At 43.7% G+C, this 14,788-nt stretch overlaps 1 protein-coding gene and 1 long non-coding RNA gene across 3 annotated transcripts in view; one reads left to right on the top strand and one right to left on the bottom strand.

Annotated features, from left to right (window-relative positions):
* The window catches only part of LOC148886113 (uncharacterized), a 74,568-nt gene that overhangs the window by 49,435 nt on the left and 10,345 nt on the right, over nucleotides 1-14,788 (bottom strand). Inside the window, exons 2-3 of one of the 2 annotated variants that reach the window (XR_016117774.1) lie at nucleotides 8,504-8,626; nucleotides 7,306-7,352 (exon numbers count right to left, since the gene is read on the bottom strand). This is a non-coding gene — a long non-coding RNA (uncharacterized LOC148886113). Of the gene's footprint in view, nucleotides 1-7,305; nucleotides 7,353-8,503; nucleotides 8,627-14,788 lie in introns of those variants that run through there. The other variant, XR_016117775.1, reaches the window with a different exon arrangement.
* Nucleotides 9,162-14,788, top strand: part of arhgap32b (Rho GTPase activating protein 32b) — a 162,847-nt gene continuing 157,220 nt past the window's right edge. The window contains exon 1 of the mRNA XM_089016424.1: nucleotides 9,162-9,528. The gene's annotated coding sequence lies outside the window, so the exon portion shown is untranslated. The remainder of the gene's footprint in view (nucleotides 9,529-14,788) is intronic.

The raw sequence follows: 14,788 nt of genomic DNA, 5'->3' as shown, positions 1-14,788 counted from the left end.
AAGTGACAGTTTATTATCTAATCACATTGCAGGGTAAAGTTCTCAGTGAAGGGTGGCAGATCTTTTCCTCCGATTCTAAACTGTGAAGTCCACATATCTGAACCAATGATTATTTGGAGGTGTTCCCTTGAAGGAATTCAGTGACCTATTTTACATTTCGCCTGTATCATGGCTGGCCGTGAAACAATTTGAGGCCATACCACAGACATTGTGCGTGCGTGCACATTTTTGTGGGTTGAGTGTGAATCTGTCGTGCATATTAGATTTATTTTGTGGGGTGGTCCTCTCCATGTATTTTCGACAACACTTATCCTTGTGAGCGTTGAACATGTCCCGGAATCTATCAGAGGTGACTTTAGGGTGAGAGGCAAGGTACACACTCCAGACTGGTGAACATACAGTCAAACAACCATTCAAAAATATTGAGCAATTTGGACTTTTGGATTAACAACTTCCATGCATGTTGTTGGAGAAAGCTATGAACGTTTGGGAAAAACATAAAAACTGCATCAAGGAAAGATCCGAAATCACCATACCTCATTAATACCTGCCAGGTATAAGCAAAGAATCATGTCATGATATTGTCAGGGTTTGCAAGGTGGTGATGGCAGTTGTGGATCCCAAAAAGTAGGAAGGAGGGAGCAGCAGGTTGTATTTGAGAAATTGTATTACAATAAAGTCAACAGGAACAAAATCTAAAACAGCAAAGTCATTCAAACAGAAAAATCCAAAGGATCAAAGGAAAAACCAAGAGTAAAAGTCTGCCAAGATGAAACAAACATATGCACAGAATACAATGCATACACAATGCATACAAAGCATACAATGACCCGACGACGAATGGTTGTGCCGGGAGTCCTTTTGACTGCCACTGATTGTAACGACCAGAACCTGCGAGACTGCCAGCAGGGCTGACAGCGCTACCCGCTGGTCGCCAATCCGAACGTGGCAGGCTGCCATTGATCGGGACGACCATCACCTGTGCAGGTGCAGGCCGGGCCGACAGCGCCACCCATTGGTCGCCAACTAGATCATGACAGATATTACCCCCAGTAAAGCCAAAGACATGTTCATTTGAATATTATCATGATAAAGTAAAGTAAAGCAAACCGCCCGAAGAGTCACAGAACCTAGTTTGGTTGCAGACTAATCTTCTCTTTGCATGATTATTGTCTTTGTGTAAGCTGCTAAACCTTTTTTTTTTTTGAATGGCGATTACGCTGCGGGAACAGGCTACAATATTATCTGCCAACTGCAGTCATTGCAGCTGAATTAAATACACCCACACTGTGTAGAACAGGGGTGTCAAACTCATTTCGCATCGCGGGCCACATACGGCCTAGGGAGATGTCAAGTGGGCCGGACCATTAAAATTATACCATACTCTGCTAAAAATAGAAAAAATATCATGTATTTCCTTTGTTTTGGTGTAAAGAAGCACAAGAACATTAGGAAAATATTGACATTTAATGAACTATCCTTTTACATGCATCGTTTAACAAAGTCACAGTCGAAATACGGCTTCGATGCTAATGCTATTTCGCTAGCAATTAGGTAGCTGGCTTTTACCGCTGCTTCACTGACTTGTCAGCTCCGGATGAAAGTTGACTGCTGTTTCCTCAGACCCGCCAGCAATTCGTTAATCTTTTCTCTTCTCAGTTGTCCTTGCAACCCGGTATATCTTTCGCTGTGATGAGTCTCGTAGTGGCGTCGAATATTATATTCCTTCAATACCGAAACTTGTTGCAAACACACCAAGCACAAAGGTTTTGCGTGCATCTCTGTATATAAATAGGACGTGGTCCATTTTTCTTTGAAAATTCTACATTACTTATCTACTTTTCTCCGTTTGGATAACGACATTTTGGCTAATGAGGGTGTAGCGGAGAGGCAGAGACCAAAGTATTAACAACGTCGTAACAAGCAGTAGATGGCGCATTGACACCGTCTGCTGTTTTGAGTCTGCCTCAGTGATGCGGCGTGTCTTCTATTCTGATGGAACGAGTGTGCCCCTTAGAGGATAAGCCATGAATTGCAGCGAATTAAAAATATCAATTCCATGTCTTTTATGCATTTTTCCACTTTCAAATTATCCTGCGGGCCTGATTGAACCTCCTTGGGGGCCGGTTCCGGCCCGCGGGCCGTATGTTTGACACCCCTGGTGTAGAACAATGTGAAATCATTTTATTCCGTGTTTGGGTCAACCTTTTTTAAGATAAAAAGGAGGTGGGGGAAAGGAAGGGGAAAGTGAAATAAGCACTTTAGTCATGTAGATCTTCATATAATTTCTTAACAATAGAAACTTCTTGTTCGAAATTGTCAAGGTACTATTTTTTTTAGTCTGCCCATTAGAAAGCGTTGCATTGTCCTATCGAGGACAGAATTTATGGAAGGCTCTTCACTTTTATGTACAGTCTGAGGCAGTCTGTCACCAAGGCCTGTAAAGATGTCGAGAGAAATAAAACAGGATAATCCTCATCTGCCATGAATAAAAATCAGCAGATGGAATTAGATAGTATTGGGGAAACGTCTCCTTTTTTCCTCAATTACTCCAATAACAATAAAATATCGGAATATGTGTCTCCTTGATGTCGTCAATACTAAAACAACCACTAACACTCACATTCGCTCCAATAGGCTATCCGTAATATGTTTGTTTTTGGGGTGTTGCTTTTTGCGTGACTGTTTGTTTCTCTCTTTAGGCTACTGTGTATTTGCAAATATGTTTTTTGACCTAACCAATTTCTCTCTATGAATATAGTTTCATAAACAAAGTGTTTTGTACTGTAGTTGTCTGTTGAACACTACTTTTTTCCACATTCCTAACTCCGACCCCTGGATATGTGTGACGGGTGTCACAACAGTGATTGTCTTGAGCTCCACTTTGCTGCCATCATAATAATTCCAGAAGCGTGGATGTGTCTTTTTTTCTTTTATTGCTGCAACACAGTATGTCTGTGTAAGCTCTCAGTCGTACCGGAGTGGTCCATGGATGAGAAGGTTTCTTCAGCCGTCATCTGTACAAAGCATTTGTACAGATATGGGGCGCTGGTGAGTGGAGATCCTTCTTGCACCTCCTCGGCTGCAGAATAATAGAATTAGTGACAGCAAGCTACAGTAAACAGTTAGCAAGTTAAGTGCAACCAATAATTTTCTAAACTGGACTTTTAATCGAAGCCGTCATCTGTACAAAGCATTTGTACAGATGACGGCTGAAGAAACCTTCTCATCGATGCAACACAGTATGGCAGAATGGATAGTTGAAGTCGCATGGGTGTCGTCTTGTGAATAACATACGACTTCCCAAGTAGCTCTGAATATACAACACATTGTACAATGTACATAACAAAACAGAATGAACAACGTGCGACGTATAGTGGTTATTGACAGAAAAGGGAAATACAACATACGTTCGGTGTTATTTACACTGTCCTTGAATGCATCACATGCCGAGCGGCGCAACCGACGCGATGCGGTGTATGATAATCGAGGCAACAGCGAACTGCCGACTGGCCACTCACACCAAATGAAAAACGACACAAGAAACGAAATACAATTAAACCGAAATTAAACAGTCATTACCTGTAACGCAGTATGGCAGAAGGGATAGGTGAAGTCGCATGGGCTTCGTTAACAAAACTTTAATTAGATAACGATACAAGTAATATGTACTCAAAAGGAATCAGGGAACTAATTATATATACAATATATGCACTATTACTACACAGTACAAAACGGAAAACAAAATAAGATATTTTCATGAAAATGCGAGTTAATCCAGACCATCTGCGAAATGCGACTCATCATACGACTTCCCAGGGGACGTTTGTGCCACACTGTGCGCCGTTGCGTCACTTCCGTCATAATTTAATAATCTTAGTGCACAACTCCGTTAAATATGTGCCATCTTGAAAACAACAGCTGGGTGAATGGCTGCAGATCATGCTGGCAACGGGATGAGTAAGAGATTCCCGCTAAATTGGAAAATTCTGGAATCATTCCAGTCTCATACCGCAGAATGTCATCACAATATGTTTTGTTAGTGATATATATTTGAATGTTTGTTTGGTCGCACCTTTGGTCGCACCTTATGTCTTTTCCTGAAAGTACACTAACTCAAAATGATTTACTAGGGGGCAGCCCGGTCGTCGAGTGGTTAGCACACCAGCTTCACAGTGCAGACGTCCCAAGTTTGAGTCCCACTCCGGCTACTAGTAACGTGCAGTCAGGGGAGGCAGCCGAGGCTGTGCCTCACCTGTCATCATGGAAATATCAAATGACAAAATAAATTAAACAATTATATTTGTTTAGCTATTTGTACTTTAACGTTCTTTTCCATTTAAACTTTTTTGCTGAATTTTCACATTTACCATTCAAATACTAAGTAGAGACGAGCGTTGAGGCAGCAGCCGGCTGAACCTCACCATGGATTGCGCAATCACTATGCTAACTGTGCTGGCTTGCTCTGCAGTGAGACCGCATTGTTGTCCCTCTGCATATCACTATTAAAGTGTTCAAAAGCTTTTGGGAGATGAACTAAATTTCCACAGTTTAACTGGTGTATATAATCTACAGTCACTGTACATTATAAACACTGTACTACAGTGTTTATTTTATTTTTATCAGAACTGTGTGCATAGGTGAGGCACACAGTTCTCCAGCCTCATGATATGGGGCGCTGGTGAGTGGAGATCCTTCTTGCACCTCCTCGGCTGCAGAACAATAGAATTAGTGACACCACTTAGTGACAACCAATAATTTTCTAAACTGGACTTTCAATCGAAGCAGGAGATAATAATTAAAGGAAGACCAACACCGGACTGTATAGCTCACAAATGGTGAGAGATGAATGTAAATCTCCTGGACTGCTTCTCAGCTTTTTGGCCAAGAAGGATCTCATTGAAACTATTCCTGAAGCGACAAAGTTGCTCCAGCTCGTGCTCACTGTTTCAGCTTCTACTGCATCAGTGTAGCGGTCATTCTCAGCACAAAAGACTGAAAACATACAGTCGGAACAGGACTGATCAAGGACGACTTTCTTCACTTGCAGTGATCTCCATTGAGACAGAGACACCTAACACGATAACATTTTTTTTTCCTATGCTACAGTTTGTACACTGTATAAAAAGAATGCTGACACGACATTTTAAACAAAACACGTTAACTGTTGCCAGTCAAATGGTGAATAAGCTACTCTGCGGAGTTCATATGTTCGTAAATCTGACTGTGATGACGTCAGTGCCTCACCAGCCATGAACCTCACCGCACGTCACTGCCGGCTACCCTATGTGGAGTTCACTTGTTCTCCCTGGGCCCGCATGGCTTTTCTCCAGGTCCTCTGGTTTCCTCCGGCATTCCAAAAACATGCATGGCAGGCTGATTGAACATTGGCCCTTGGCGTGAATGTGAGCACGGATGGTCGTTTGTCTCTGTCTGTTGGGAAAAAAAACGTTCTATCACTGTCTGCCCTGTTATTGGGCGGCGACCTGTTCCAGGTGTCCCCCGCCTACTGTCCGAAGACAACTAGTATTGGCTCCAGCACCCACGCTACCCTTTCGGCGATATAACAGTTCTGAAAATTAATGTATTGTTGGATATATTTAAACGACACCTACTATTACCCAGGATGGAGGACTGGTTAGCATGTCTGCTTCACAGTGCAGAGGTCATGGGTTTGATTCTTGGTCCTTCCTTGTGTGGAGTTAGCATGTTTTTCACGTGCCTGTGGGGGTTTTCTCCGGCTAGTCCCATTTTCTTAAAAAAATATAATAATACAAAAGGAGGTTAATTGAACACTAACTTGTCCCAAGGTGTAAATTTTAGTCTGAACGGGTATTTATCTATGTGTGCCATGGGGTGCAGGCAGGAATGAGTTTCATGAGCTTAATGGAGAAAATTTCCTTTCTTTGTCATTACTTTGATTTTCTGTACCGTCTCACCATCTTCTTCTACCCTATATGCGGCGAGACAGCAAGCAGGTGGAAAGATGATAAAAGTTCACTCAGCCAGATCCAGGAAGGATATTTCGAGTTTTCTTCATTTGAAGTCGCGGTGGATGTCAGTTTCCGGCAGACCACAGGTAACACTGCTGTCCAGGCTGTCCTTTCTTCCTCTTCAAAGTGACCTCCTCAGTCTGGTTTTAAAGATGGTTCTCCTGAGCTTCTGGCCAATCAGCTCCCAGCGGCAATTGGCCATTCCCAGGGGGTTGCAATCACCTTCTCATAGACAATTTGCGGTCGGCCGACTCTACTGTTTTGGATGGGGAGAAATGTGCACCTTTCTCCCATCCAAAATCCAGAAAACATGAAATTATTTAACATTTCTTTTGGCATCATGACATACCTCATGCTCTGATTTGCATTAGGTAGCAAGGAGTCATTTAGATTGATCTTTTCTCATCAATGACCAACGCCATTTGGCTTACCGTACTACGATTGATGGCACACTCATACAAGTCATGTCTAAAAAGCACTATGCCACAAAAATCTCTCTATTCTTCACAGTTCTAAATGTTGCTTTTTACTAAGGTTTGTTCCTGCTATAGATATATGTTGGGTAGAATACTGTATGTTGTAATCAGTATACATGTGCATTTTATTTCACAAAACTGTGACTTTTGATGGCATGCATAATAAACATTGACTTTTCAGCCATGTGATGTTTTGCAGTAGTGGGAAATAGTCATTTTAAGAGACAATGACCGCAAGAGCTAGTTAGTTAGTTAGTTAGTTAGTTAGTTATCAACTCTCTGTTTCTTTGTTTTGTCATATTATTTGTTATTTAGTTTTTTTCTTGTTTTTTTATAACTTCAAGATGGCGCAAAAGTGGCTGCCTTTCCAGCAGCTCCTGTATTTTGTTTTTCTACTTCTTTCTTTCCTTTCATTTTCCTTTCATATCTTTGCTGCTGTGAAATGTAAATGTCTCCATTGCGAGACGAATAAAGGTACATCCAGTACAATACAATCAAAGACACATTATTTTTTTGCAAATAAATCAGTTGTAATTTTTGTGGAAGTGTTTTAAAATATACATTTTATATGAATTAATCGTGTCAGATTATCAAGTGATCGAAGAATGCTGCACTAACGTGAAACTGACAGTAAAATGAAAGTGTCAAAATACTCCCCATTGTTATTGTCATGATCTGGTTGGCGACCAATGTGGGGCGCTGTCGGCCCCGCCTGCACCTGCACAGGTGCTGGTCGTCCCGATCAGAATGGCGACCAACGGGTAGCGACGTCAGCCCTGCCTGCAGCCTCGCAGGTGCTTGTCGTTTAATCATTGACACTTAAAACGATCATCCGTTGTCGGTTCATTGTTTGCTGCATGCATTGTGTATGTGTTTGTTTAACCTTGGCGGACTTTTACTCTTGGTCTTCTTTTGCTATTTTGTATTTTTTCTATTCAGATGATTTTGATGTTTTACATTTTGTTCCTGCTGACCTTTATTTTAATACAATTTGTCAAACAACCTCCTGCTCCCTCCTGCCTGCTTCTTGGGATCCGCACCCGCCATAACCACCTCGCAAAACGTGACAGAATGAACCGACCAACCATCGGATCCCGCAGGTACATCGGACCCGTCTAATTTCCACCCTGTGCCTGGCAATGCTACGTCCACGTTAGCCCGAGCCTCGTCGAGTTTGAATTTCGTCACTCGACGAGCCGTAACGTCCACGTAAACGTGGACGTTACGGCCGAGACCTCCTTCCAGGTGGCCGTCCAGGGTGACACTGGGTGACTGGCTGTGCATGCCCACGTCCAGCCACGCTGTCGTCGTGCATGAGGAATTGAGTCTCATCCACGACAAGCCGTGCAACGTCTGCATCAACGTCAGTCCGAGACCCCACCCACCGCTGGATCCCGGAGCGGCTCTGGACTGGTCTCGTTCCCCCGGTGCCGGGCAGTTCACGCCCACGTCGGCGTCCGGCCGAGACCTGGTCTCATACGGCCGTACGGGGTGCCATTCTGCGCCTGGAAGTGCGACGTCCACGTCGGCGTCCGGCCGAGACCTGGTCTCATACGGCCGTACGGGGTGCCATTCTGCGCCTGGAAGTACGACGTCCACGTTGAGCCATTCGCCGTCGCGTGAACGTGCGAGAGGGATCGCACTCACGCCCACGACGATCCGTGCCGCGTCTTCGTCCACCCCAGGCCGAGTCCCATTCCCATCAGGCCGCCGCCCGTCGTATGCTGGAGAGGCAGCGGTTGCCCTCTCCACCGACCGTTCCCTGGCGAGTGGACCTTTTGGGAGACTGTTGGGACTTCTGGAAGCAGCCCCTTGAAGGGGAGGTACTGTCATGATCTGGTTGGCGACCAACGGGGGGCGCTGTCGGCCCCGCCTGCACCTGCACAGGTGCTGGTCGTCCCGATCAGATTGGCGACCAACCGGCAGCCTCGCAGGTGCGGGTCGTTATAATCACTGACACTTAAAAGGACACCCGGTACGATCATCCGTTGTCAGTTCATTGTTTGCTGCATGCATTGTTTATGTTTGTTTAACCTTGGCGGACTTTTACTCTTGGTCTTCTTTTGCTACTTTGTATTGTTTTTCCATTCAGATGATTTTGATGTTTTACATTTTGTTCCTGCTGACTTTATTTTAATACAATTTCTCAAATACAACCTCTCAAATACAACCTCCTGCTCCCTCCTGCCTGGGATCCGCACCCGCCATCACCACCTTGCAAACCGTGACAGTTATGGGGTGGCCGTGAATTACATCTTCATTTCCTTTCGGCTTTTCCCTTCAAGGGGTCGCCACAGCGAATCAGTGTCATGAATATACATCATGAACGTTTATTTTGTGCAAATTGACAAACGAATGAGATTGTTATTACCTTTATTTAAAGGGAAGCGATCTATGAATGTATTTGTGTGGGGGGTGGGGTGATCTTTACATTTAGACAAATAATTAATGTATTCAATATAATTATCAACGTTGCACTCCTATGTTAATGCGCAAAGAAAAAAAAGAAAACAAATAATTGACAAGTACAGTATAGGCCACTCACCATGAGAGTCCAATTTGCCCTACTTCTCTTGGGGCGACTTTGTTGGATTTCCTTTTTCCGATTTTCGCGAAAGCAACGTTGGCAGACGCCGCTGTTCTGCACCAGCGTGTAATCACTTTCCTACTCCTGCTCGTGTTGGATTGCACATGAGGGGTGAACAATTGGGCACTTAAAAAACACCAAACGGTGAATCAAAAGAAAAGCTGTTAAACCAAATGCTGCATATAAAGATATGTGATTTCAAGGGATTTATTAATCTCCATGCACGGACATTTGAACTGGAAACTGCCGGTGAGCCCCGGGGGAGTCTTTTTGTTTATTGTTGTGTTGGCGCTGTTTCCTTCAAGTCGGTGGGAGACATTAAATGTCCTCGAAACATCTCTTAAACGAACTAAATCTGGGATGTGGACAGAATCGTTTCTTGGCGGAGGACCAGACGCAGACGGGGAAAACTAAACTCATCTCGCCATCCGTCGGGTGGTCGTTCAACGCCACAGTGTCGACCTGAACGGAGGTAATTCTGTTTTTTTGCACTGCTGGTCATGTGGCCTCTGTCTGTTCCAGTACTTCCTATATTGCTTCATACTCATTACTTCATATATTGCTCCATATTGGTTTCAACCAGTGTTCTGAGACCAGACACGGAGTCTCGTCCGCTCATGTGAAATGGCATGCATGTGCGAAAGAGTCTTGATCTCACGACACTCGTGGTGTGTGCACTGATTTGGCTAATCCACGAGGACCCAGTTATTTTGGCGTCTCAACTGCCTAAAGTTTATTTAGTCCGTATGGTACATTGTTGGTACACAATTGGATTATTTTTACGATAATGTCACTTTTTTAATCCAACTGTGATTTAATATCAATGTCTTTTGTTTGAACAAACATAGGTTTTACATTTATACGTCGCAACAATTCCCCTATATCGCGGGATTTAAGTCCTAACAAGAATGGTGATACGAGAAATCCGTGAAGTAATCAAATAGTTACAATGCACTGCAATAATTCAGTGTGTACTGTACATATGTACTTTACATGTATGTCTGAAGATGGAGAAGACTGATTCGCTGTGGAGACCCGTGAAGGGAAAAGCCGAAAGGAAAAGGTGTATGATGTTCAATGTTGTTCGTGGGCCTATCCTGTGACTGTAGTGTCCTTGAGACTTTTGAAAGGCGCTTACAAATGAATTTTATTATTATTATTATTATTATTATTATTATTATTATTATTATTATGCCCCACAAGTAGGATGTGAGTTGAACGAGTGGCAGACATTTTTGTTGGACTTTGATGAAGTCATACAGAATATCCCTGGAAGTAAGTGTTGTAAGATGAGGAACGCAGAAGGAAATGGCTATCGTGAATACTTTCTTTCAGAAGAGACAGGAAAATAGGGTGACCTATAAGAGTGGAGGCAGGGGTACAGATGCTCCCCAGCTTATGAACATTTGAGTTACGAATAACGGTACATAAGAACATATTTGTGGGTACAATATGTTGAAAAATGTTCAGACAGGAATGCTGTAAATTAGATCTTGTATTGCGCGCCTTTTTCCGTCCGAGCTTTCTTGCGATTGGCTACGTACTGTGCTTCACGCACGCACACAGACACTGTATAGTGCCACTTAGCAGTTTTTTTTAACGACGATACTAGTGCAGCGTGTTCTACCGGAAACAAATTCCTTGTGTGTTTTACATACTTGGCAATAAAGATGATTCTGATTCTGATTTACGCGACGGACACCAAAGCTGACCAATCTGCGCCCGGCTTGGCTGAAGTGCTGCCAACGAGTTCAGGCCCCGATCAGGCGAGCTCGCTTACCGCTGCGTCAAGTATGTAGACGGGGAGGAAATCCCTCTTCCCAGTTGACGCTCTGAATAGGAGGTTCCGAGCTCGCTTACGATTGGCTGTGTATAGTATATGGTTGGGGAGATAATCCCTCTTCTATGTTGATGCTGCAGGAGGATGTGATGCATAACAAAAATGCTTCTGGCACGTAATTCAGTTAAGTGCCAGCAGCTTCAGTAATGGCTGACTGAACACCCAACAATATATGTTGTCGTACTACAGTAGGTGTGGATTTATTTTACGAGTGTTAGAGCGTCTGTGTTTTATAATTCCCTGTTCAGTTTTTGACTTAAACATACATTCCATACAAAATACAACAAAGCAATTTAGGATTTTACAGCCAAGTCCACTCTCATCTCTTGTGAAATGAACCTAGATATTTAGCAATACCCCCCCCCCCAAAAAAAAAAAAAAAAAAAAACAACAACAACAATAAAATAACATAGACCCTAGCACATTTTGTCCTCTCACCTTAATTTTGGAAACAAACTTTGTTGTGTATCATGAATGAGACTTTAAAAAGGTGTTGCACCCCTGCGTGACTGTGGGAAAGCACTTCTTTCTCGCCGCGTGTTATTTGATTCAGGGTTCCTGTCCCTTCTGATGATTCCAACCACATATTAGATTCAGGGCTTAATCAAATATACACAAAGGCCTTTAATTCCTATTTAAATCATCACACTAATTAGAATTGTTTCTGGGTACATGTTCACATAAAACTTTCTCTCTCGAAACAGCCACAGTCGCGATCACATGAAAGTTTACAAAGTAGTTAGGAATTGATTCAAGGCTTTGTGGGTAAAGTATTCCCGCGAAGACAAAATGTTTTGCCAATTATTCTCCTTGTTCAAGTTTTCACAGTAGTAAGACCAATGAATTACGTACTTATTAGATCCAACCTCCACGACACATAAGTAATCTCTGCCATGATTACAGCAATTGCAGATAGCTACACTACATGATGTTTTTTGTTGTCAGAGACATGGTTTCATACATACTTGGTGCAACAAGCTGTGTTTGGGTTTTATTCATTTAAATAAATATCTGCACTAAAATCTGTGTTATCATTCCAAGAATGTTGAAGCTTGGTGTCATTGACTTTCAGCGCTTCAGTTAAATGCACAGGTCCTCTAGTGCCACTACATGTACTAAAAAAAGCAATTGTGTCTTGAATTTACCATTTTATTTTAAGAAGTAGAAGCACTAAAAAGTAAGAATAGAAAAATAATTTTAATGCACAATGTGTTCCATAGAAACAGCTCAAAAATGTTTCTATGTAGCCCCTCTCGTCTCAGCATGCCCCTTTCAGCTACAATGGTTACTGCAGTGGACATGGTAATGTGTTATCAGGTCTGTTGAGCATCAAAATTGTTTTTCTATTCATTATTTTACACACAAAAACGCCCAATCTTTCTTGTTTGTCTCAAGCTTGAAGCACGTGCACCAATTTGACACGAACCTGGGACCCCGGACTTTAGAAACTAATGCATGCATTGTGGCTCTTTTTCTCATGCTTTTTAATCATGCGTAGTACGAATCAGGCTATCGGACGAAGTTTGCTTCTACATGCAAAGGGCTGCAGCTTTTCCAAACCTACTGTGGAAAAAAACATCTCCGTCTAGGCCCCCCATTTGCAGAATAGCTTCAGAGGGTGCTGTGACATTCCCAAAGAGTTACCAGTCTCTCGTAAACAATCCTGGCATTGACACACGGACTGATTAGGAAATTCTCTAGGTATTCCCACAAAGGCACGGCAGTGAATCATGAGATTAGGATTCCACAAAATGGATTTCATTCATGACTTTTTCTGGCAGTTGTGACAAAGGGCAACACTTTTCAAGAAGCCATATTGCTATTCCACATAAACTTATCTAAAATGTCATCGAATAAATTCTTGGAATTATCTGTGAAGATTAGGAATGAGTAACTTTCACTTTGGAGCTAGTTCGGCTCAGATTTTCTGAATTTGGAAATAGATAGGAGTCCTCAAAGGGGCCAAATTTTTGTTGTTTTTTCTGTTGTTTGCTTGAATAAATGTGAATTTATTGATCAAGAAAAAAACACCAATACTCTAGATTTGACATACATAATTTAAAACAAATGAGCGGGAGGATGGAGTCAAAACAGGGTTGTATAAATCACACAGTTGTAATGTGTGAAAAAAATTACAGCGCTTCTGGTTTAAGTTTCTTATTCATTGCCAAAATGTGTACAGATGCTCCCAACCTTACGAACGAGATATGTTCCGAGTGGTCATTCGTAAGGTGAATTTGTAAATTGCTTCGGTGCTATATTTTTATGAGAATGAGAATCACGAAACACTGGACGTGATGTTATTCTGCCCATTTGTGCCAATGGATGGTCCTCACATGAGATTAGCCTTGATGTTGAGAGTGGTGTGGGAGCTGTGCCTCAGGGATGGGAGGTTGTGAATTTGGGACACATCGTCAGTAGTGTGCCAAAGAATCATTGGGTGTTTCGGCCTTTTAATCCTCATCGATGGTGGCCAGCGACAGGTTGATCACGCCCGCGCTTGTGTCCCATGCCCAATCAGATGTTGAGAAGCTGGTGCGGGGGAGGGGTGTTGTGTCTTAGGTTGCTGTTCTATGAGCCCAACAAGGGTCCTTCCTCTTCATCCAGATCCACTGGCTGCTTCTTTCTGCGGCTTCAGCGACTGATCTAACTGTGTGCCGCAGAGCCTGTCCGTGGATACCCAGGTCTTTTAGCAGCCTGATGGTGGAGGAGGCCACAAACCCTCTGCATCCAACTTCAATTGGATATACCTTAGCTTTCCATCCCCGCTGTTGCGCATCCACTGCGAGTTCTGTGTAGCGCAGCTTCTTGCGCTCATAGGCCTCTTCAACAGAGTTTTCCCACGGGACTGTGAGGTCTGCAATGTAGACAGCCTTGAGTGAAGGGGACCAGAGCACCAAGTCTGGTCTGAGGGTGGTGGCGGCAATCTCCGCTGGGAAAACCAATTGCTGGCCAATGTCAACCCGCATCTCCCAATCACGGGCCCTGGATAGCTGTCCAACTTCTGGTTTGGCAGGAGGATGGTTGGGCTTTTTCTGTCCCTCTCGGATGAAAATCAATGGTGCTGTGCTGGACGTGTTGGCTCTCATTGGCAAGGAGTTGATGGTATTCCTCTTGCTCTCAAGGACAACTGCCAAACTCTTCAGGACCTGGTTGTGCCTCCAGGTGTAGCGGCCTTGTGTGAGGCTGGTTTTACAACCAGTCAGGATGTGTTTGAGAGTTCCTGGAGTTCGACAGAGGTTACAGGTTGGATCTTCGCCATACCATTGGTGGAGGTTTTTTGGAGATGGGAGCACATCATTGATAGCTCTGATGATGAAGCTGATGTTGCTTGCCTCCATTTCCCAGAGATCCCTCCAGCTGAGCTTTCTCTTCTCCAGGCCTTACCACCTCATCCATCGTCCCTGCTTGGCAAGAGAGACAGCCTGTGCAGTTCTTTCAGCTTCCTCTTGGCGGCGCACCTCTGCCATCACCATTTTCCTTCTTTCCGATGTTGAAGCCTTACGCTAAGAAGGTTTGTTTGTAAGGCCAAACCCCCCTCTTCCTAGCTGAATGTGTCCCACAATGTCGCTGTGCCTTAGGGCTGCTGTGGCCTGCTGCACTGCAATGGATGGCGTCCATTTCCGTCCAGTTGATAGGGGGGGTGCAGCTTGACTGATCTTCCGGTCTCTGGAGTCTGTGAGGGTCATCTGACGTCTCACTTTAGCGCACTTGTACTCTTCGGTGAGGCTTGTGATTGGAAGCTCAAGGACCCCTTTGCCATAAAGGCCGATGTTGGACAGACAGCGTGGAACACTAAGCCAGCGTTTCACATATCTAGTGATGGCTCGCTCCATCTTCTCCACAGTTGAGAGTGGGACCTCATAGACTGTGAGTGGCCACATTACCCGAG

The sequence above is a fragment of the Hippocampus bargibanti genome, linkage group LG16 (genome assembly GCF_051943395.1).
Source record: "Hippocampus bargibanti isolate YZ-2025 linkage group LG16, ASM5194339v1, whole genome shotgun sequence".
Classification (NCBI taxonomy): domain Eukaryota; kingdom Metazoa; phylum Chordata; class Actinopteri; order Syngnathiformes; family Syngnathidae; genus Hippocampus; species Hippocampus bargibanti.
Note: the sequence above shows the minus strand (reverse complement) of the source record. Positions and strands in the feature narration are given on the sequence as shown.